This window comes from Camelus ferus, chromosome 19 (assembly GCF_009834535.1).
Source record: "Camelus ferus isolate YT-003-E chromosome 19, BCGSAC_Cfer_1.0, whole genome shotgun sequence".
NCBI classification, from domain to species: domain Eukaryota; kingdom Metazoa; phylum Chordata; class Mammalia; order Artiodactyla; family Camelidae; genus Camelus; species Camelus ferus.
In genome coordinates this window covers 25,429,933-25,454,264 of record NC_045714.1, presented here as the reverse complement: position 1 = coordinate 25,454,264, position 24,332 = coordinate 25,429,933, and the positions used below count along the sequence as shown (strand labels likewise).

The 24,332-nt window shown below is 39.6% G+C and overlaps 1 protein-coding gene and 1 pseudogene across 1 annotated transcript in view; both read right to left on the bottom strand.

Moving 5' to 3' along the window:
- Window positions 1-1,651: 1,651 nt before the first annotated feature.
- Window positions 1,652-24,026, bottom strand: LOC116658048 (annotated as a pseudogene).
- LOC116658047 (anoctamin-6-like) overlaps window positions 20,601-24,332 on the bottom strand; it is a 57,412-nt gene continuing 53,680 nt past the window's right edge. Inside the window, 1 exon segment of the mRNA XM_032462347.1 lies at window positions 20,601-20,712. The gene's annotated coding sequence lies outside the window, so the exon portion shown is untranslated.

The window sequence follows — 24,332 nt, the reverse complement described above, 5'->3', positions numbered from 1 at the left end:
TGTTTTCAATAAAGCAACTCTTGGTTTTATTGATTTTTCTCTGTAGCTTTTCTATTCTCATTTTGAGTATCTCTGCTTGAATCTTTATTATTAAATTCCTGCCACTAGTTTTGCATTTAGTTTGTTCTTTTTTAGTTTTTAAGTTGTAAATTGTTGATTTGGGAATTGTTCTTTTTTTAATATAAGCATTTGCAGGTATAAATTTCCTTCTTAGTACTACTTTTGCAGAATCCCTAAGTTCTGTATGCTAAGTTTTCATTTTCATTTGACTCAGTTTTCCTAAATTTTCTTATGGTTCCTTCTCTGACCCATGGGTTGTTTAAGGGTGTTAATTCCTCACATTAGTGGATCTTCCCAGTTTTTTTCTGCTACTGATATCTAGTTTCATTCCATTTTGATTTAAAAGATTATTTGTATGATTTCAATCTTTTTAAATTTATTGAGACATTTTTGTGGCCTGACATATAGTGTAACCTGGAGAATATTCCATATGTATTAGAGAACAATGTGTTTTGCTGTTTTGTGAAGTGAAGTTTTCTATATATATATCTCTTAGATTCAACTGATCTATAATGTTGTTCAAGCCACCTATTTCCTTATTGACCTTCTGTCTTGTTGTTCTACCTATTATTGAAAGTGTGTTATTGATGTCTCCTACTATTATTGTAGAGCTGTCTACTTCTCCCTGCAATTTTGTCAATGTTTGCTTCATATATTTAGGAGCTTTTATGTTTGTTACATATATCATTATAAATTATATTTGTATAACAACTCAATTGAAAAATAGGCAGGAGACCTGAATAGACATTTTGCCAAATAAGACATACAGATGGCCAACAAGCACATGAAAAGATGCTCACCACCACTAATAATCAGAGAAATGCAAATCAAACCCACAATGAGGCATCACCTTCACCTGTCATAATGGTCATCTAAAAGAACCCAAATAACAAATGTTGGCAGGGATATGGAGAAAAGTAATCCCTCATATGCTGTTGGTGAGAATGTAAATTGGTGTAGCCATTGTAGAAAACAGTATGGAGGTTCCTCAAAAAGCTAAAAATGGAACTACCATTTGATCCTTGGTGTATATATATAGATACATATATACACACACACATACATACAATGGAATACTAATCAGCCATAAAAAATGAAAATTTGCCATTTACAACAACATGGATGGACTTGCAGGGTATTATGCTTGGTGAAATGAGGCAGACAGAGAAAGACAAATACTGTATGATATCACTTATACGTGGAATCTAAAAAATACAACAAATTATAAACTAGTGAATATAACAAAAAAGAAACAGACTTATAGAGAACAAACTAGTGGTTACCAGGTTACATTGTTTGTCTTTGTGTTGCTTTGTTAAGTGACTGTGCTAGTTTGTCATCATTCAGGATCATCAGGGTGTGCTTAAATAACACATTACTCATAATAATTGAATCATCTTACTTTTTGGAACTCTTAAGAGTTTCTTCATTTCTAACATATGAGAGTTTTCTCCTGCACAGTGAAAAAAAAGTGACAATGAATATATGTATGTTCATGTATAACTGAAAAATTGTGTTCTACACTGGAATTTGACACAACACTGTAAAATGACTATTACTCAATAAAAAAAATTTTAAAAAGAGAAAAAGAAGAAAAAAAGAAACTTTTTTAATACAAAATAAAGCACTAAAATATAAAATAGAGGAAAAAAAAAGAGTTTTCTCCTGGATCCATCTCCCTGTACTCACTTGAAACTCTCATTTTAAAATGTTGCTTTATGGTTTGGTTTGAAGTTTCTAACCCTAGTCTGTATTAACTTTTATATCTTTTCCTTTTTAAAGTTTATCTGAAAAGAAAACTAGAAAAAAAACCCTCTGGCAGCTGTGATATCAAACAGAATTATATTACAATAAAAGTCTTACAAAAGATGAAATGCATTTTTAAACACCTGTAAACAGAACTTACCTGCATGAGGTATGGTTACTAAGCCTAATGTATGGATTTTCCTTGCTTCTGCTTTGAAGTCCATGATGCTGAACCAGCAGAGGGTGTTGTTGTTTTGTCCCTCCATGGTGTCATGCAGGTGGTCCCCCTATGGTGGTACAAAGAATGACCAGCAATACACCAGACAGGAGATCGTGTCTGGTGTGAAAGCGATGATCATGGCCTATGCTGGGAAGAAAACAGTAAAGGGAGCTTTAATTTAGAGCCTTTTTATTTATGGTCAACAGACAAGCCAGAATTTCAATTTCAGCAGTAGATTTTTTTTTAAGATTCAGAAAACTTAATTCTTTCCTGTAAACTGAATATAGATAGTGAATGTCTTAAAATCTTTGAGCAACTGCTTTAAAGTAGAATAGTTACTTTGCTTTTGGTCTTTAACTTAAGGGAATATCCAGAAGTCCAGTGGCATTTCAAAAGCAAGGGCTTGATCCTTGCCTATTACATTTTTTAAGTACAGTAAGAATAACTGTAGACTAGGGTACTGTGGATAACTCAAGAGCTACTTGGATATGTTATATGAAAGTTATATTATCAAAAATTAGAAATATCATGAAAATCAATCAACCTTGGAGATCAATTTGGTATAATTTATTCTTTAATAATGTAGATTTAGATAGCCCTTTTGTATATGTAACACTTATGAAGATAAGTTGGCTTTATATAACTCCTTTGTAGATAAATGATTAAAAATTTGATTTTTTTATCATTTGCTTCTTAAAAATAGAATATTAATTGCATAAAATATATTTTCCTTCAAATTCATAATTTTTCCCTATACTATCTTCACTTGTTTAGATAATTGAACCCACAATCTGATTTATTTTAAACACTCAGTATTGCTTCTGTCAGTTGCTTTATTAGATAGCAAGAATTCTTTATTATTTTTAATAAAATGCACTAGCAGGAAACTATACTGGGATTCTTCCATTCACAGAGTCAAGCAATGATACCTGTTTTGTTAGATCAAGTGTCTAAGCCTCTCAACTTCCAAAAGATTACATGGACAAAGTTAAAAAAGTCATAAGTGATCAACTAACAAAATTTAACATGTTCCTTGATTAAAAGTATAAATATGGGTCAATCTTAAATTCGGATGTAAAGCTTTTATGAATTACATGAGTTTTCTCCAAAATTCTTTAATTTGGGCTTTAAACCCTCCAGTAAAAAACTGGTTTGAAGGAAGAAGAAAGTCGAAAATAGATTCAATCCAAATTCTATGGGAATAAACAAAGCTAAATGTTTCAGTCATTTTTTGAAGCAGAACAGATATGTTTTCTGCACCATATGATTTTAATAGTATTCATCTTAACATACAGTTTAGACACCATGAGACCACAAGCCAACAAACAAGATCTCAGGCAAATCAAGAAAAACAACTAAGGGGATTTTCTATTGCAAAATTTCCCCCAACTAGAACTGTAATAGAGGAGAACGAATCTGACGCCATATTGGATCTGTTCCTTTACTTTGAAGCACTGTGCCCTGTTTTCCAGGCTTAATCTTGCTGGCTCTGCATCTTTTGTAAAACAACGTTGCCTTTAGCCTAAAACCTACAGGAAAGCCTATTCTCGGGGCTCTGACCTTTAAGGATGTTAGCACTTCTGCACTTAGGCAGAGATGGCAAGTTGCAAAATAGAGAATAACCGTTGTTTTGTTGGAGGTTTACAGGGACACCATAGCCTGACCCACATGGATGGCTACAAGAACAAAGAATGCCTGCAGCAAGAAGTTTGCACAATCAACCACACCCCCTCTCCTTTTTAGTTTAAAAGGAGCCTGAATTCTGACGGGCAAGATGGTTCTCCAGGACATTTGTCCCCCATCTTCTTGGTCTGCCAGCTTTCTGAATAAAGTTACTATTCCTTGCCCCAAAACCTCATCTCCTGATTTATTTATTTATCACTGTTGGGCAGTGAGCAGAACAAGTTTGGCCTCGGTAACAGAACCAGCTTTGTCATTTCCTCTGATGTGAAATCTCTCTGGGTGTACACGTGCTTGCCTGGTGGTTGTGGTGGTGGTGGTGATGGTGTTGGTGGTGGTGGTAAGCAAAAATATTTCACTTCTCCTAGATTTCAATAGGCTAAAATTTCCTGTTATTTAATTCAACTCTAGACTTTTACATAATCACCTGCAGATGTGCTTCTGGAAGCTACAAAAATTCCAACAAGGAAAACAATTCTATTGTCTCCTGACAAGATACTTTTCCTCAAAACTGAGCAGCTCTGAAATACACTGCGGGAGTACAGATAGATGAAGTGTGCTTCATTTCCCATGCTGTTCCAACACAATTTTCCACTTATATCAAAGTAAATTAAAATCAGCCTTCAATAGCAGATGCTCTAGCATGATACAATAATGTCAATTTCACTTATTTATTGAGCCAGAGCAGCTTTAGAATAAATTATTTGATACCAAACTCCTGCTTGATGCCCTGTCTTCTCCCTGGTGGCTAATTTCTTCTTCTTACTTCCTTAAAGTTCTACTGTTATGGGAAGTTAGCCTTTACTATGCACATTTGATTGGGAAGGCACAAATTAAATATGTGAGGGGATGACATACATGTTTAATTCTTACTTATACATATATACAAGCACACAGGACCTGTGTCTTGGAAGATGTCATTTCCTAATGTGGGCAAGAGGATGGTCTATAGTACAATCAATGATCTAAAAGCAGTTTTCTAGGGTATAATAAAGCAATGCCTGAGTTATAAGGCAGAACAACTACTGGATATGGATCAGTGGCACCAATCAGTGGGTGCACGTGTGTACACAAACACGCCCATGCACATGGAGCAGCCTTGGAGACAATCCATCTGTGTTGATGGAGCAAAGCCATGCTAGGGTGATGAGGAAAAAGTGCCTAATACAATCAAACCAGGACACCTGAGTAATGGGTAATAGGAGTCAATTGAATTTTCTGGTTAGCTGAAGGTCAAACAAAAACACTTTTAGTTACAAATGTCATTGCTAAAAATTTCCTTAAAGCACGGGAGCCCGCTTTCCTGCCTTGCTTAGTGTCATATGACATATTAAACATGACAGATTCATACTTCTCTGAATGTGGAACTGGAAAGGCCTCGCTGTCATATTTCTGAACATTAGTCTATGTTTTGCAGCACAGTGGATACTGAAAATGGGGCAATTTGAGTGAATGGAAATGGACATAATCTAGCAGTCATTGTCTGTGTGTGATTTGCCAACTTTCTCCAAAAAGTAGGGGTAGCAAGCAAATCAGATAAAGTGAGTGTTCTTGGGGTGGGGAGTCAGGTGGGCTGACAGCTAAGTGGTCCCAGGAATCTTGTTTTACTGTGTAAAATTGTGACTATGATCCAGACAGTGACACATTGTCAAATTCTTGTGCCTGTAGCTTTGATACCTGGCCAAGTCTGTGCAGCCAATTTTATCGATGGTGCATAATGAAGATAACTAACATTCCCTGAGGACCAGGTTGTGTGACTTCCATGCATTGACTCACTGAATTCCCTAAGCACTCTTTGTGGTACATAACAGTCTTAAAATATGCGGCAGGGAATTATTCTGTTTACAGATGATAAAATGAAGCTGTGAACAGTTGAAGCCTGGCCCGAAATCATGCAGATGGGAATCTGCCATGCTGGGAGCTGAGCTCGGGCCAGACTCTAAAACCTGAAGTGCCCAGCAAGTCCCCTAACCCAGGAACCTGGCCCACAGCCACTGCCAGGCCCTGTTCTGTTTCTATGAATGCTCATGGGAAAATGCCAGGGACTCAGGGCCAGTGTGACTTGATTAAGAAATTCAAACTGCAACAGCCTTTTGTTGGGGACTGTAATCTGGGAGTGAAATTGGCAGTGTAGTAAGGGAGGAAACAGCCCTGGTTGTAAGGGTATTTCTAGGGAAGGAGGTTCCCTGATGGGCTGGCATGGGAATCTGTGGTTGTGAGCCCCCAGTTGCCCTGTGGGAGTGGAGGCAGGGAAGGAGAGAGATTCTTCAGACTGGTCATAGTCAATACAGTTTGTAAACAGCTGAGTTCTGTTCCCTCACAGCTCAGACACATTCAGGGCATGAGGATGCTTAGCTAATGAACAACAGTGTGTAGTAAAGGCCAAGAGTGGGGTGGGGAGGAGATATGTGACCACCCCCTGGAAGGACCTCTGCCCCAGGGGACCAGGAAGGTAATGAATGTTTGGGGATGCACAAAGTGTTTATATGGCCTCATCAGGTAGTTCCCACTTTAAACTGATAGTCTGGACTATATGGTAAAATACGGTGGAATGACTGCTCTTATTTTAGGTTCTACAAACTCTTAAACAGATAGATTTGTATCTCCATTATACAAGCACTGCTGGGTAACCTTTATATTCATGTTAGGATCAAAAGAGTGAGTACTTATTAATATTATTATCATGCTTCTACTGAATTAACACTCCAGCAACAGTATAATGGTCCCACTTCTTAACAACTGCCTCTGTAAGAGCCCTTGTAAGTCACAAATAATAATTATAAAGAAAATATATTAAAAATAATAATTACAGTTACAACAACTATGTTATTTTTAACGATGATAGTGTTAGCATCTCCCTCTCATATTAAACAATACCCAACACTGGATTCCTTAGGAAGGACCGCTAATGCATTTTTGGACTTTTCAAGGTCTTCACCGTGTGAAGCCTTTTTACTCACATTGGTCCACCACAGCCAGAATTGCTGTTCCTTGCATGATGGGCAGCCACGATCCGATGTCCTGGCCTTTTTCTGGCACCATGCATCTCTACTGGGTAGTCAAGTTTCCACGTGTCCACTCTGATTTCCAATATATTGTTCCCCAGAGCCAACAGAGGGGCCAGTGGAAAAGAGGCCACAAATAAGGTGGTGAATCCAAGTTGAATAACTGTTGAAGGAATGGACACACATCATGGAGTGGTGGATGGATGGAAGGACAACATATATTCCTTTACTCCTGTAAAGAGAGGGAGGCATATGGTGAACAAAATCCCAAAGAGAAAAGACAGTCATGGTAATAATAATGTTCAATAGTGAAAGAATCCAATCAAAAGACAAATATAAAATCTCTGGGAAGAAGACTAATTACAACCTGTTTCTTTCACATATATACCCTTAATAGGAATAACATACTTAAAAATCTTTAACCAACCATAGTTATTTGCTGATAATAAACTTGGGAATCTTGAAGCATATTATTCATTCTCAGTGTTGAAATAATACAATCTTGGAAGATGATTTGTAATTGAGGATTAAAAAAAGAATATTGTGGAAGTATCTAACAATTTAAATAGAAATAAGAAATGTACCTTTGGGAAAGCTATGCATAGAGAATGTTGGAGGAAATATGCTGCAAATAGGCAAGTGAGCAAGCTCCCTTGAGTCTGGGAAGGTGAGTGCAGCACATCCAGAGAGTCTATGAAGTTGTTACAAGTCACAGAAAGGTATGCAATTAAAGTGTCTTCATAAGCAAAATATCCTTCTTCAGGAATTTTTATATTGATATTTCTATGGTCTGTGTGGTCACAGGAAGTGAAAATTATGGTGGTGGCTTGGAAGTTCTTTTCTCTTTGTCTGTAATTTACATGGCGTTGTTACAGATGGGGCAGCAGAGACCTGTGGTAAGCTGTTCCATGGGGTGGGGGAGCAGTTAGAAATGATAAGGCCAGAGATCTAAAAGACTTTTAGACCCTCCCCTCCTAACTGGCAGACCTTTAAAGTAAACTAGCACAGGTATGTAACTAAGACAGTGGATGAGAGGCAAATTTATGGTCCCTTTAGGGTTACTGCTCAGTCAAGGGATAGGGACCTCTCGTGCCAGGAACGGCAAGACCGTGGATGGGGTGGATGGGTAGGAGGAGCTGACATTTGCTTCTGACCTGAGAGGCAGGGGTGTGTTGCAGAAAAGCAGACAGTGTTGGAAAGATGCAGCAGCTCCACAGCCCAGAAGGAGCTGTCATATTCAGGGAGGTCAGAGAGGCAAGAACCAGAGTTAGTGATGCCACAAAGTCAGCAGCGTGGCAGCAGTGATGTCAGTATCTGTGTCCATAACCCACCTAACCCTACATGAACTCATCTGCCTACAGGGGCCAGGTAAGTAACAGAAATGTGTGGAGTGGGTGCACTTACTGGCAAATTGGCAAGTGGATATCCTAATGAAATGCACTGCTCACAATCACCATATTGGAAAGTGGGCCCCACACTGTCAGATCTCCTTCTCATTCAAGAGAAGCTAGAAATTAAGACTTTATTAGAAATCAACCCAGTTCAAATCCCAGAAATCATTTATAATGAAAACAAAGGCACAGACTATTTAGAAATAAATTAGTGAAAAATGTTAAGATGGTTCTGATAAATGAGTTAAAAAAAGAAAGAAAAATAAGATGATTGAATGAACAGTAGAATGCACCATACTCTTCATTGGGCAGACTCAAATTTGGGAGACATAGCACACTTTTTCTCCAAAATAAATTTAGAATCTGAATGCAAATTTAGTTAATAATCCCAAATGGATTTAAGAAAAAAAGCTGAAAGGTGATGCTAAAGTTCTTCCAGAAAAATACACAAATATACAAGTAAAATAATGAGGAGGGATGGTTGAATTGGTAATATTAGGGACCTTCTGGAAAAGGATAAAGTAGGACCAACTCTAGGAGGTATTAATCTATGGTCATGGAAACAGTTTAGAAATAGTGCACTGAGATTATGAATGAAATAGAATACATTTCAAGAACAGATGTGGATATTTATGAGATTTCAGTAATATTATAAAACTGACACTTCAAATCAGTGGATTCAACTATTGGAGTAATTAGCTAAATCATTGGAAGTCCTGGTAGAGTGTCCTCACTTTTGACATTAAAATAAATTCCAGATAGCTTTTTTAATTAAAAACTAGAACACCAGAAAAAAACCCCAACATGATTTAATCTGTTCAGATATTCAAGCGAGAAGAACTTTCTAAAAAGCTTTTGGAACAAAGACCAACAACAACAAAGGCCTAGCAACTCAGCAAGGCCAGAAAAGCCCACTGTAAAACAAAACTAACCCTCACCTGACCTTCTCTCACGGCCCTGTATTGCTCTCTGATACTTTATACACTTTATTCTTCCCTTTAAATTCCAGTTTCTTGGGAAGTACATGCGCTGATAACTCCTCCAGGGCTCAGAGCCCTGCATCCCCCACGGCCCTCACCACGGCACTGAGAAGGAGTTGCACTGTCGGTGGCTGTGAGTTCCAAACCAGTGGGCGTTTTCAGTCCCTGTTTATTTGATTACCAGGTAGCTTTTGCTGTGGACAAATATTTTCCTCTCTGTGGAATGTTCTTTCCCCTTGATTTTTGTTTTACTTAAATAAAATTAAAAAGCCCAGGCAGATATACACAGATCAGTTTTTTAAAGGCTACCTAAGTATAGTTCTCCTCCTCCATTTCCCCAGTCTTGGCAATTAAAGGTGGGCTTTAGCTCTTGCTTTTTTGCCCCACACACCCACCTTTCTCACTATGCTTCTTTTAGTCAGTGTTCAAATCCCTCTTAAGCCAGGTTACAGTCTTCCCTGTGTTGCTTCAACTAGTTTTCTCCCAACTGCTCTGCTATTCTTCTTTCTCTTGGTGGATTTCTCTTCTCCCATTTGCCATGTACATGGCCATTTTCCCCAGGGCCTCGTCTTCAATCCTCTGCTTGGCAGGACTGAATCACACCCACAGCCTCACCCACAGCTCCTCTGAGCTCCTGACTGATGAATCCAGCTCAACAATGGACATCACCCCTCAGATGTCCATTGACACTTCACACTCAAAATGTCACACACAGAACCATCTCCTCGAAACCAGCTCCTCCCCTTACACTCCCCCTGCAGATTCGCTCTCTGGATGGGTCACTAGAAGGTCATCTCAGCAGCTCTGTGCACCCCCCCCATGCAGTCACCTCTGCAGCAGTTACCATTTCTGCCACCCATGTCTCTATACCTCTGCCCAGGGCCTCTCTGCAGGTGTGTGCCACTTGTTGTCTGGGTTACCTGGGGTGGCCCCCTGAAGTATCATCCCCCCAAACATGGGCCTCCCCCCAAAATATCATCTTCCTTTCTGCTGCCAGAATAACCAGATCTTCTTCAACATAAACATTATGCAATTCTCTTGCTTACAAATATTCCAATATATCCTTGTTTCTTTAAGGATACATAAAGGATACCCATTGTGAAAGAGGCCTTGTGTACCTGATATTCCCACCTATGGATACTTTGTTCTAGCCCTACTTGTTCTTCAGTCTGGCCAAGCTGCTTCATGCCCGTGTACTCTTATATGTCTCTACCTCTATGCATGAAGTGTCCACTCCCTCTACCACACGTTAGAGAGCTAACTTCCATTCACCTTTCAAAATTCAGTTCAAATATCTCTAGCTCTAGGAAGTCCAATTTGTGTTCACCTGCCTAGCAATCCATCAACTACTCACCATATCTCACCTGGCCTGGGGAGTTCAGACACCAAATCTTACCTGTCTTGGTCTCCCCAGCAGTTGATACAGTGTTTGGCATAGCAGGTACTCAATGTTTGTTGAATGGATAAATGAATGAGTAAAGAGATGAGAGGTCTACAATCCCCCCCCCCCCAAGTTGCTCAGCTGCCATTTTGGAAAGTTCATTCTGTGGAGACAAGGAAATGTCAGTGCAGGTGGTGGGCAGACAGAGCAGAGGTGAGGGTGTGGGGGATACAGGCCTGGTCCTGGAGAGCGCAGGAGAGGTGTGGGTGGGATAGCACTGGAGAGAGAGGGAACGAAGGGGGTGGGTGCAAGGAGATGTTGAAGAATAACTGATATTAACTGCAGTAAATTAAATGGAGAATATAATATAATATAATAATATCAAGTTAACACAGCAAGGGTGGAAAAGGCAGTACCAGAGACAAAGAGCTCTCACTTCATCACTCACTGCATTTCACTTATGGCACCCCCCCTCTGGGAGGCATCGCCAAATTCTTGAGAGACTGTTGTTTGTGCTGTGGGTGCTCTAAGTACAAAACAGTATCTTATGGCTTCCAGATTTTAAGACTGATAGATTATTTCTCTTATGTCCCATGTCTGAGTTCTCAGATGGCAGGATCATTCGCTGGTGGGGGGAGAGCTATTTTGGTTAACACCTCAGGGTTACTCTAATAATCTCAAAACACAGTGGGGAATTCACTAAAACAAATAAAAGAGAAATTTCATTCAGAAAAAAACATATGCCATATAGAACCTTGTGGGGACCGTGGGAGCAATGTTACCTCAAACTCATCTAACAGTTGTATGTGAGTGTGTTGAAACTCCAAACTCAAGTCACTTAAACACGTATGAGAACCAGGGTCCAGGCTGTGGTGCTCCGGACAAGGACAGGAACATGCAAAGCCTGACTACTGCCTCCAACAGGATCAGTCCAGCCTGGGAACACAATGGACACTGGACACGATCACACACCATCAAGACAAGAATCAAGTGCAATTAATGCCTAGAGAAGGAGAGCAGAAAATCTTTAAAAAGTGGAGGGGTTCCTGCCAAGGTGTGGCAAGAATCCTTCCAGGCAGAAAAGCAGAGAAAGGTACTTCAGGTGAAGGAGACTAGGGTTGGTGGCTGGGTGCAAGGCCCAAAATAGCATGGGTGGAGGGCTCCAGGGTCATCTGTCAGAAGCTGTTCCCCTTAAGCAGCTAAAAGACATAACTAAAAAGGCAGGTGAGGTGTCATTAATGATCACGGGGAAAACTGGGAGGAGGAAACTGTGGTCAGGAGATCAACATCAAAGGCATTTTATTTTAGAGGAACAAAAATAATTCAAACAGCACTTGGAAATTCTATCTCCCATGAACCAAAAGAACAAAAAATAGGTTTCACTCCAGCGTTGAATACAGAATAACAGACTGCCTACTCTCAGAAATGGATTGAATTTTTCTAATTCATTAGGGATTATTTAGATAATAGGAAAACTAATAAATCTGAAAAATCTCTCTAGAATTGATGTTACTCCATCCTGTTTTGCAGGGTAGGGGGAGGCTGAATTATTTAATTGGTATTTTAATGAGACTATAAAGTTCTAAAAGTCCTATCAATTTCTCCCGAAAGCCTACAACTTTTCCTTTCAATTCCCTTTATTTGACTTAACTAGAACAATAACTTTTTTCCAAGGCTTTTTCTGTGTGTGTTAAAATAACTAAATGATATGCTGCCCCCAGAATGTTGTTGTTATTATTAATGCTGATAATAGCCCCAATAAGAAATATTTACAATTATGACTCATTTTGGAATAACAGGTCTTTGGCTTATGGTCCTTTTGAAAATAAGCAGAATAAATGAACATTTCTTCTACACCAGGGACTGCAGCTGCACCCTTAATGGAACCTGGTCATGAAACACAACAAAAGCAAAAATGAAACTCAAATCAGACACCAGGCCACAAAGCATCACTGACTGAAGACGCCACAAGATGACCTTTCACTCACTGAAGGAACTAGATGCGTTTCCATGTATAATGTATATTTTTAAAAGCAATTATTTTATATATAGAATGTGATTTAGGAAAAAAGAAAAAACTCCCTCTATCTGTAGACTTATAAACAGGAAGCACAAAGGGGTGTCTTTGCAAACATGAACCCCCATGCTTAAATGCAAAGCCTATTGACCAAAATCCTTTCCTGTTCTCCTAAGCTTAAAAAAAAAAAAAACTAATTTAAGGCAGTGATGAGCTGAAAGGGCTCAGATACAAAACGGGCACATCATCAGCCTTCTAGTACATAAAAGCGCACCGTGCATAATAGAAAAGATGATGTTTCCTATGGAAATCTATTTTGAGATGCAACCATTTAAAGGCAACCGAGATCTCAAAACCAAGTTCAACCAAAGGGAAACAGAGCCCAAGCAAATGCACACAAATGGACAAAGACATTGGAGAAGGAGGGGATCTGTGCTCAACCGATGTTACAGATCAGCAAATTCATCCTGAATTCAAGCCAGTGATTTGTCATGAGGTCACTCAAGGAACCAGTCAGAAACCATCGGCCAGAAGAAATAGGAAAAATGTCAAAGGCAGGTGTGAGATGTGGAAGGGGTGACCATGTGAACCTTGCTGACATGAGGCAGGATGCTCTTGCGGGCTTCCTGCACAGGCTGGCTGGCTCACATGACTCTGTTTAGAAGGATATCAGCCAACAGCTGTGCCACACGGGCTACAGCCTGAGCTGAGTCACATCTAGTAACTGGTTCTGAGTTCATCCTTAGACGACATGACCAGAAAACTCTGAGAATTAATGGTGGAGACGTACCTGAATGAATATTCCATTTCATTCTTGGCAGTAAATCTTCAGCTTTGTACAAAAGGAATATTGACACAGATACACACAAGCACCTTATTTGAAAGCCTGACTGCATAATTGTATCTAATGGAGAAAAGCGGGCTCCGTTTTGGTATGCTAGGTCATTGTTTGGCTCAGTAACCGATGCTTCTGAGACCCAAAACATACTCTAGTATAACTGACAGCATCGAAATCTCCACTGATGACTTACTCATTTCAAGGTATTCATAAAATAACCCATGTTTGCCCATGGGCTGCAGATGGTAGTCCCATTCCCATCATGGGGTGGTCTGTTCTGCTCCCGAAACTATGACACCATTAGATTCATGACCCAGCTGCCAAACAGATCAAATTATAAGGCAGGATATTATCAGACCAAGGTCATAAAAGTATTACTGACATTTCAAGCTGAACAGATCATCTTCCCAAGAATTTAATTTCTTGTTTTCAGGATAAATTTCTTTTTATTACTGCCTCCCTACCCCCAACTATTGTGAAAACTAGTCCTGACTACGTAGCTGGGTTTTCCAAAACTGTAATGACTACTACTTTATCTCCTACCTCCTTTTCAGGTTGGCATTTTAGCTTTTAGAAGATACCTTCCCTCATTTGTCTGTTTTCCCCCCATTTCTCTGCTATTATCCACCATGGCCTTTCCAGTCTGAAAATCGTCAGAGAAAATAAGTAAAAGAAAGAAAGACAGGGTCTGGGAGCTGGTGATAAGTGCTGTGGAGGAAAATAAAGGAGGGCGAGGAATGTGTGGTAGGGAGGAGTGGGGATGGGGCAGTGACCTTTGAATAAGGCAAAGAAGGAGGCAAAGGGGCGGGCAGAGGAGGGGCAGAGGGAACAGTGATCCCAGGCCTGGAGGTCCCTCATGCTGGACAGACAGCATGGAGGCTGGTGTGGGCCAGAGCAAACAGGAAATCAGTGGTGGTTTTGGGGGTGGAGCCTAAGAGACCACAGTGAGGATGTGGGCATTTTTCCCTCTGAAGGAATTGGAGAGCCATGGAGGGTCACCAAGCAGAAAAGTGATACTCTAACTTTGGATCAAACAGGTCCAAGACCCTAATTTAAGCTTAACAAATCAATGGCCAAAGAAGTGACATGCCGCCTCAAAGTCAGTGCAGAGCTTGGAAGAAACACAGCCTCGACTCGCAGCCCAGTGCTCTGCCCCCTCCTGGATGATGTCCCACAGAGCTGTCTGTAAGGTTATCTTTTTTCTTCACTCAGAGTCTTGTGGGCCAACTGAATGCTTCCCCCTTTTTCAAATGGCAATTTGTCCTGAAATGAATTCGGAGTTGGCAGTGAAACAAGGCTCGCACCTGTAGCCTACAGAGCTGTTGTCCCTGAAAGCAACAGCTGGCATAGTGGTTTACTCAGTGGAGTTCAGCAGAAGAGACAGAGCAACAACAGACAACTTAGCGTCTGGCAGAGCTTCGGCTGACTGCACTGCACTTTCGGATGGATTTCAAATTTAGACAATGAGGAGGCTTCACACAAAAGGCAGGTGTATACCCTGTACATGGACACACGTCTGTATGCACACACACACATGGACATACACAGAGTATATGATTTGACTTGTAAAGAGCTGCCCCTGCTAGGTTTCACAGTGCCTCTGATCTCAGCGTTAACCTTTCACTGGCCATGCTCTCAGGTTTGCTACGAGATTTCTTTGCAATAGAACATACCCTTCACTTCACAAACTTTCCCCAGCTTCTTTCAATGACATTAGGGGAAGAGCAGGGAGCTCTGGGAATTGGTGGGGATACAGACTCGTGATACCCCTGAATCTGAATCCACACTTCATGGCTTATTTGTTACTTAACTTTATTTACATTCAAAATGCAATTGTTGCAGATCTCAGAAGATGATTTGCACTCACTTCTGTGGCAGAAAGTTGCGGTTAGTAGACCCACCACTGGATCCTATTATTCAACACTTCTTCCAAAAATTCAGATGTTACTGTATCACAAATGTCCATTTCTATATCTTGATATCTGCTTTTCAGTATAATTATCTTCCTTATTTATTCTCTAAATCTTATGATTTTAAAACATTTTTCTGAGAAGGGGTCCACAGGCTCTTTACTTATGATAAATTGATAAAGAGATCCTGGAGATCAAAACCACTTTTAAATCCTGAGATAAACTCAACTCTGTCATATACATGGCTAGGTTTAGTCTGCAAATACTTTGTTTAGTAATTTTTGCATCAAACAACAAGGTCCTACTGTATAGCACAGGGAACTACATTCAATAACTTGTAATAACCTATAGTGAAATAGAATATGAAAAGGATTATATATATATATATATGTATAACTGAATCACTATGCTGTACACCAAGAATTAACACAATATTGTAAACCAACTATACTTTCAACAAAAAAATTGTTGAAATAAAATGGGGAGATGAAACTTCCACTGCCTAGGCTGCTGTCAGGATGAAATGATTCAAAGCAGGCCACGTATTAGAAAACCCCCTAACACATCAAAACCCCATGCGGGGTCTTCCTTTTGAGCAGCACAGGCCAACTGGCTGTGGCCACCTGTAAATAGGGCTGAAGTCACTTAGACCCTTGGCTTGGGGACATCATGGACACAGGGGTGGTGGTCACTGCAGCACCAATGAGATTGTGGGGGACAGCCTGCTGCTGAAGCCGCTCCCCAGGCCACAGCCTGGAGCACTGCAGCCAGGTCTGAGTTTTAGCCAGGAGATCACAGCTCCACAGCCAATAGGAATGCTGCGGTGCAGGTGGAGCTGGGACGCTGGGACCACGCTCGTCCATCACCCTTCCTGGCACCCAGACTCGGGATTCTCCTGGGGGAATTTTTCTCTACCTCATACTTCCTGTCTCAGCCTCTTGTGGAATCCGGTCCATGCCCCAGGGAAACAGGGTTTTTACCCTCTGTGTCCCAAATCCATCACGGTTTGGATCCAGGATGGAACTTCCATGCTAACTCATCTGGCGCTCCCTTCTTGTGTTGAACTGCCCTCCCCCGCGAATGGCATTAGGTCATATTAGAAGTCCCAACTTGCTTGTCCTTAGCTAAGACTCTGAGCCTCTTGCTAAGTCTTCCTGAGTGGAACCACTCATCTTTGGCAGAAAAGCTTGGGCTGTCGTCTACCCATCATTGTCCTCGGTCTTTTGGGTTTTCTGTTGGGCTATGGTTCTCATGCAGCAATATCAATTTGCACAGGAGAAGCACCTGTAGACATTTTAAAAAATACAGACACTGGATCCTCCCCCCTCTCCAGCCAAGGCTGGAAGCTTTCTCCCTCTAGCAGGGGTTACACAATCATTTGCTTGGGAATTGACTACACATATTAGCATAATCATAGTAAGTTGCCCTTTACTAAGTACTTGCCACCTGGTACTTTCTACCTCATGCTGTCTTGGTACCTTCATTATCACATTTAATCTCTGCACTATAGATAATCACTAATTCTTTTGAGGACACCCCCACTTGCTAATCTTGAATAGAAGTATCTTTGATTCTCTGAATCTATTTCATTCCTGAGTTTCCTGTTCCTGAATTTAAAGAGTGAATGAGGGACACCTATATTTAAGATTCTCTTATTATATGTCTCTGACTCATCCTCTAGCCAAATCATATCTGGAGAAGAGAGATTTTCTCTTTTAAACATTTGCTTTTTCTTATTATATACTAGTGCATACCCACAGTGGAAAATGTAGAAAACATATAAAGTAAGAAAATTACAGCCATAAATTATCTAAACACCAAAGGACAATGCTAAGCCATTTTGGGCATTTAACTATTTTTCTTAATATTTTATCATAAAATTTCTCCAGGGCAAGTTGCTGGAACTTGTACTAGCCTTTTGTCAAGCACAGAATAAAATTCCCAGAAATGACCCCAATATCAAAAAAGTATGTGAGGCTGGGAAGGCCACAGGACTCTCAGCTTATTCTCTGAGTCCTACAAACAATGCTGTTAATTCACTACTCTTATGCATTCGATGCCTGTGAGTCACTCACTCACTCAGCTGGCTCAGACTGAGACCTACTATATACCAGGTGCCGATCCAAGTGCTGGGGAGACCCCAGAGGGAGCCTGGATCACGGCATCACTTTCCTTCATTTACTCCCAGAATTCTACTCAAGAACGCCACATGGAATTGGGGGGTGGAGGCAGGTGAGTTATGGTGAAATTCATTTCATTATGTTCCTTTGGACATATTTAAATAGCATGAAAATAGTCGCTAACTTTGATAAGTTTTCTTTTCCCTTCCTATGTATTTTTGAGGATGGGTATAGTTTTGGCACAGCAAGAGTAACTGATAGATCTTTGGTATGTTAGGATTTTATATGAAAATTAAGAAGGAAACTGGCACCTTATACAAAGAGAAGAGGCAGTGAGGAAAACACAAGCCACCCTCGAACTTGGCTACCATTCAGCATTCCTGGTTTTCAAACAAGGGAAACATAATTCAAAATATATTCCCTAAATATTTTAGTCTATAGTAGAAATACATGGAGGCAAAGTTCAGCTCACTGGAACCTACAACAATGTGCTTACTTAAAATAAACAAACCACAGATACTATAATACATCCTTTACTTAAACTTGTTCATGAGAGCAAGTTTCTTTTCACATGAATTGCTCAGTACCAATTTAGGAAATATATCTTTCTCCTTGATTGGTAAAATTACCTCACTGATAACCAGAGTCAACAAAATTTAGTGTTAAATAATTAACCTATTTCCTTCAGGAAATGCTCTTGAGTAATCTGAATTAAGTATTTCCTCTATCTCATCTATTTCTTTTCACAGAGAAAAATAGTATTATTTGCACATGACCTACTTTTACTCCTCTGGAAAAATCTGACTGTGAGCTCAGTATAAGAGTTGTCTACTGCACAGTAGGGAAAAAAAAAGATTCATTTCACAGTGAAGATCAGAATCTTTTTTTTTTTTTTTTGAGGGGTGTGATGAGCTGGAGGACAAGGGAAATGCCTTTGTTTAGAGATAGACCCCGGTAATCCATACTGAAGCTGAAAGATGAAGCCCTTGTGAAGAAATGTGGAAGGACACACTGACACCCAAAGGTGTTCACTCTGCAAAAACAGAAAGAAAGAAAGAAAGAAAAAAGAATTTAACTGCTCTATAAAGAGAATGGAGAGAAACTTGGTAATAAGGGAGAGACAAGGAAGATTAGGGAAGAGAGGAGAAACAATAAAAGGGAATTTGGATATGGTGGGCAGAATAGCAGGTTTCTGCAGCCTACAATGAAGGATGATAAGAAAAAAAGTAAAGTTTTAAAAAAGTAATAAGTTTAAAGTAGTTTAAAAATTAGAAAACAAAGTTTAAAAAAATAAATTTTTTTATTGTGTCATGGAAGATTTTAAAATGATGGAGGTTTTTTATTTCAAAATTCAAGTTGTTTGAGTTTCTCCTTTATGCTCCAAACATCAGTAAGGCCTGCTTGTGTAAGTGGTTTTGGGCGACACCACAGACAGGGGTGAGCTCTGCAGTTAGGTTGGCCAGGAGCAGAATGCTGGTGTGGAAGGCAAGACAGAAGAGAGATCAACAGTTTCATGACAACAGAAACTCAAAGCCAGAAATTATCTTAAAAAGTTAGTGTGGTAGGCAGAAAAATTGTCCCCCCCAAAGATGTCATTGTCCTAATCCCCAGAACATATGAAGAGGTCAGATTCCCTGGCAAAGGAGGGCCATGGTTGCAGATGCGGTTAAGGTTGCTAGCCAGCTGACTCTAAAAGAGATGAGCTGGATTACAGAGGTGGGCCCAGTGTAATCACCAGGGTCATTAAAGGAGGAAGAGGGAGGCAGAAGAGGGGAGAGAGAAGAGGAGATGTGACCACAGAATCAGAGTCAGAGGCACACAACCGTGCTGACGTTGAGAGAGAGAAAAGGGGTCACAGGCCAAAAGACACAGGTGGCCTCTGGAAGCCAGAAAAGGCAAAGATACAGGTTCCCCTGGGGCCTTCAGAAACAGCCCTGCCAACACTTTGACTTCAGCAGGCTTCTGCGTTCACGAACACTATGAGGTTAAACTTGTGTTGTTTAGTGGAGACATTTTCTTTTTTCTTCCTTCTACCATGACGTTTGGGGATACTTGTTACAGCAGCAACAGAAGGTGAATACAGTAAGCTCCTTGAAATGTGCAGAAATTGCAGATAACCCTGGACTGTCCACTTTGATATAGGATTGGGCTTATGTGAAAATCAAAAGGACAGTGTGACCTTAGCTAACATCTGATTTTCTCACTATTAGGAAGAGAACAGTAAGTCAAAACCTCTGTAGTTATTATTTTAGGCAAGTGTCTCTTAAAACATTATGTAACCCTGTGCCTTAGGATCCCAAGAGAGCCTCTGTTCTTAGAAGAACATGGATTCAGAGAGATAGGGTCTTACATCTGAATCCCACGGTAGTCTCTTATTGACAATGAGAGCTTGGGCAAATCATTTACCCTCTTCAAGCCACAGGATCTTCATTTGCAAAAGGAAGATAAGAATAAGGGTTGTTTGGGTGATTAAATTGTACACACACACACACACACACACACACAAATATGTACAACACTTAATATAGTGACTAGCACATACTAGGCACTCAACAAATTCCTGTTATGGATTTTTAAATGATTGTACAAAAGGAGGAAAAATTTGTGGGAATTTGTGGGAAAACTTAGTTCACGGCCCCAAAAAGGGCCATCTCTCAAAGGGCTCTGATCAGTCAGCCTGCAGTGATGGGCTAATAAGCAGAAACTATAGCACTTGGGGATTTAAGTTAAACATAAAAAAAAGGTATTTAAGCATAATTATTAAACAGCAGGTACATTTACACTGTTGACTGGATCATCTTATCTGGAGAGCTTTAATAAGCAGAGAGTCTCCCCTGTTTTAGAGATGGGCACTCAGGAAAATGACTTGGATGGGTGGGCTGTTCTCAGTACAAGATCACATGACTTAGTACTCCCGGAAGTAACACCTCTTGTATGTTATTCCAGATTGAATGTCCTCCCATTATTATTGTCAGCTGTGTCATCAGTTCAAGGAGATAGCCACCTGGGTCACACTGGAATATTAGAAAGAAAATCTCATTTAAATTTTAGATAGCTCTAACATGAAATAAACTGATTATTTTATGCCTAAAAAATCTAAGGAACAGAGAGTAGAGACATTTTTCATTGGGCAACTAAGAGAAAACATGAGACAGGTTACACTGTCAGAACACAAAGCTGTATTCACACCTCTTAATTTCTGTATTTTCACAACCAATACACCAGATCTCCTGGATAAGTCACAAATCTACCCTTAAAGAATATGATGTAGAAACACGAGGAGTAGTAGTTGACAATCTGGAACAAGAACACCTCCATGGCTAGGTTGTTCTCATAGTCAGTCTGGTCCTTGGGAGCTCTGCAGCTAGAATAAATAAAAGTTAAGTCTGTAAAACTGTGAACGGCTTTGAGACCCTAATCAAAGCCATGGATACATGAGTTAACACAGTAAATATGTATATATATACACAATTCACACTGTTTTCATTTAAGCTGTTTTGAATTCTTTAGCATAGCTACTATGTTAATTCCAAGTGTACACACTGTTGTAAGAGATTTCTCCCACTATGAACACAATATCCCACAAGGCAAAAAAATATAGTCAGCTGTTCCTTAAAATTAATAAGCACAACAGTATCCAATGGGCAAGAAGTGTCCTCTGTCAGGTCTAAGTTGACAGAAAACTACTTTTGAACATCCTGCTAAATGATAGTCTCTTGTCTCCCTGAACGGCAGGAAGTTAGGACTATTGAAGAAAACAAACAAAACACGGAGCAACTTGCTGTGAATTTTTTCTGTAAACCTAAAACTGCACTAAAGAAGGAAGCCTGTTAAGTATATCTTTAAATGGATGAAAATGGAGTAACTGGTGGCATGTTCTTTTGGAGACAAGTCTGTGATAGCAGAACAAATGAAAATATCCCTCCTACATCTATAGAATTACTTAGGTTATGAATTAGTTGTAACACTTGAAGGGGATATGCTTCCTTTAAAGGGAGAAAATTTCACTGATTCAGGTGTCAGCAGGTGCTAGATGTCATCTTCATTCTGAATACGACCAGTGAAGCTGTGGACACGCCCTGAGGGAAATACTGGAAGTGACAGCATGTCTCTGGTGATGAAAGCTTCACATGCTTTTCATATTCCTTGAAATCTTAAAATGGCAGGTATTCATACTCCCTGCATTTGCACAAGATTCATATCCCTGATCCATTGTAGTTCTGACTATGTGGACCCAAGGGCAACGGGGGTGTCTGAAGCATAATTTGCATGTGGCTGATAGGGTTTCAGTTCCTCACTAGGCAGGATTTTTCTGGCCACTGAAGAATGCACATTAAAGATCCCATTTTTAAACTGTTTTCCTTCCATCTACCTTCTTGGTCATAGTCCAGAAGCATGTACTCAGTGTCCCTGGCTGCTCCTGATGGCTGCCCCAGAGAGAAAGCTACAAAGAATGTGAATTTCAAGACTAAGTGAAGCACATCATGTTATTTACAGTAATAGCGGGATGCTGGCTTGCACCTGCAGGGGAGAGCAGAGGGAGTGTTTACAACCCCTCCTGGAGCCACACTCCTGCATCTGGATCCCAGCTCCGATGCTAGCTGTGGGGCCTTGTGCAAATTTCTTAACCTCTAGGGACTTCAATCTCCTCACCCATATAATGGGGGGATAATAATAGCAATTTATAGGATTATTGTGATGAGTCAATGATTTACTACAGGTGAAAACAGAACATTAACCACAGGCATGTGAAAAACTCTACCTAAGCATTAGCTATGAATATGGTGACCAAAGTGTTAAAAAAGTGTTTTTCTTAGTTTTTAAGCCATCAGTTTGTAAAGAAAGCATTTTATTTCCTCCTCTACTCTCTTTCATTATCCTTTTCTTCACAGTTAAGGTTTCATGCTTTTGAAAGGAATAACTTTTTGGTGTGTGTGTGATTAAATGTAAAATTATTTAAGGCTGAGAAAAATGTATTTTAGAAGGTATATTGAGCCTTCCTTTCTTGTACAGCACATATAGGTCATTTAAATAGTATGTAATTTTAAAAAGTCTGCATAATAATGTTTTAATTATGTATTAAGTAATCATAAGAGTTAAGAGTCTTTAAATGCTTACTATTGCTTCAGCACACATCTATTTTTCTAAATTCTCACAATCACCCTGTGGAGAAGGTAATATTATATCTCTTTTACAGATGAGGAAATAGAGCCACGTGGAGATGATGCAATTTGCCCTAAATGAAGCAACTATTAAGTGAAAGAACTGAAATACTCAAAGAGCCCAAAGACACACTAACTGTATAGCACTGCCTCCTACATGGTCTGTGAAATCAATTCTAATTCATTTCAGAATTTTTACAAACTTGACACATTTCTATTTTTCTTCCAAGCACTTAATGGGTTCAATATTTCTTAGGAAACAGGAAAGCTTTCCACTCTCCTTCCTCAAGTTTCTTCTTACATATCATCTTTTCTGATCATAACTTTAATATTTGCTCATTAAAGAAAATTTGAAAGTACTCAATAGTGGACAGAACTGCTGTCCTGGATCTGTCCCCAGTCTCAGAAGAGGACCCAGATTTTGCTTTAGGATAAATAACCTCCCTTTTTTTTTTTAGTCCTGTGATTTAAGCTCGATTGACCCACTCTTCCTGAAGCACCAGAGGTAGATCTTAGTTGGTTTAAGACAAATAATACCCTTCATTCTATTGGCCTCGCACATGATTTGAGAATTGGCAAATGACCCAGTAAGAGCCACTGTTATGTGAGGAGATACGTGTTGGTGCCCATGTGAATGATGAGCTTCCTCTATCAAGACAGGAAGCTGCCAAAAGATACCTCTTTTGGCTTGGATGGATGTGTGATCTGGGATGCTGAGGGCCTAGAAGCAGCATGCTGGGACACCCTTGGACACAGAAGGAAGACAGGACAAAACTAGCCCTTGAAATCATCTGGGCTAAAATATCTCTCCTTGACTGAAGCCAGACCTCAGACCTGAGGTTTTCATTTACAGGGACCAATAAATCCTATCCATCCCCATTTTCTGGTTATTGTTTAAACCCATTGGAGATTGATTTTGTCACCTACAATCAAAAGACTCCAACTCTGAAAATGAATAAAAAGTAAAAATAAGAAAAATTCTTCTACCTATAGACATAATTCCTTCATAAATGTGCATTGTTTGCATATTAAAAATCATTTTACATATTAATTTTATTCTCAAGCCTATCATAAGCATAACACTTTGACATGTCATAAAATATTTTCATGGACACACTTTTTCATGGCTGCATAATATTCAGCTATGTGAAGGTTTGGAAGAATATTTTGGCTGAGATTATATATATATATATAAAAGTATGTCAGTGACTTACATCCATACTGACTTTTCCCTGCCATTTTGAAATACTTCCTGATTAAAAGTTTTTCAAAGCTGAATTAATGGATTAAAGCATATGAATATTTTTGACTCTTGATATGAACTGACAAACTGCTTTCTAAGAAGGCTGGAAGAGTACAACAGAAATGAACACAAATCAACCATACTTCACAAAAAGTATCCAATAGCCTAGGCATGGGATTGGTGACCACTGGCACTTCATCCTCATAAACAGAGCTGTGTCATTTGAAAGGTGGAAAACTATTTCATTTTAATGTGCACTCACTGAATTACCATTGGAGTCTGACATCTGTTTTTTCCCTTGTGAATGTGTGTTCATCTTCTCTGCCTTCTCCACTCCTGAGATTTTTTGGTGTTATCTTTGAAGTGATCTGAACTCTCTATGTATTGAAGGAATTAGCCCCTTGTCAGATTTGTTAACAAATAACATCCTCTGGTGTTTTGTTTAAATTTAGGATGCTTCTGATGCATGGAAATCTTTATATATTTTCCTCTGAAACTTACTGCACATCTAGATGTTGTATATTCATCCATATTTATTTCTAGTTTTTTTTTTAATCGTGTTACTTTTTTTAAATGTTT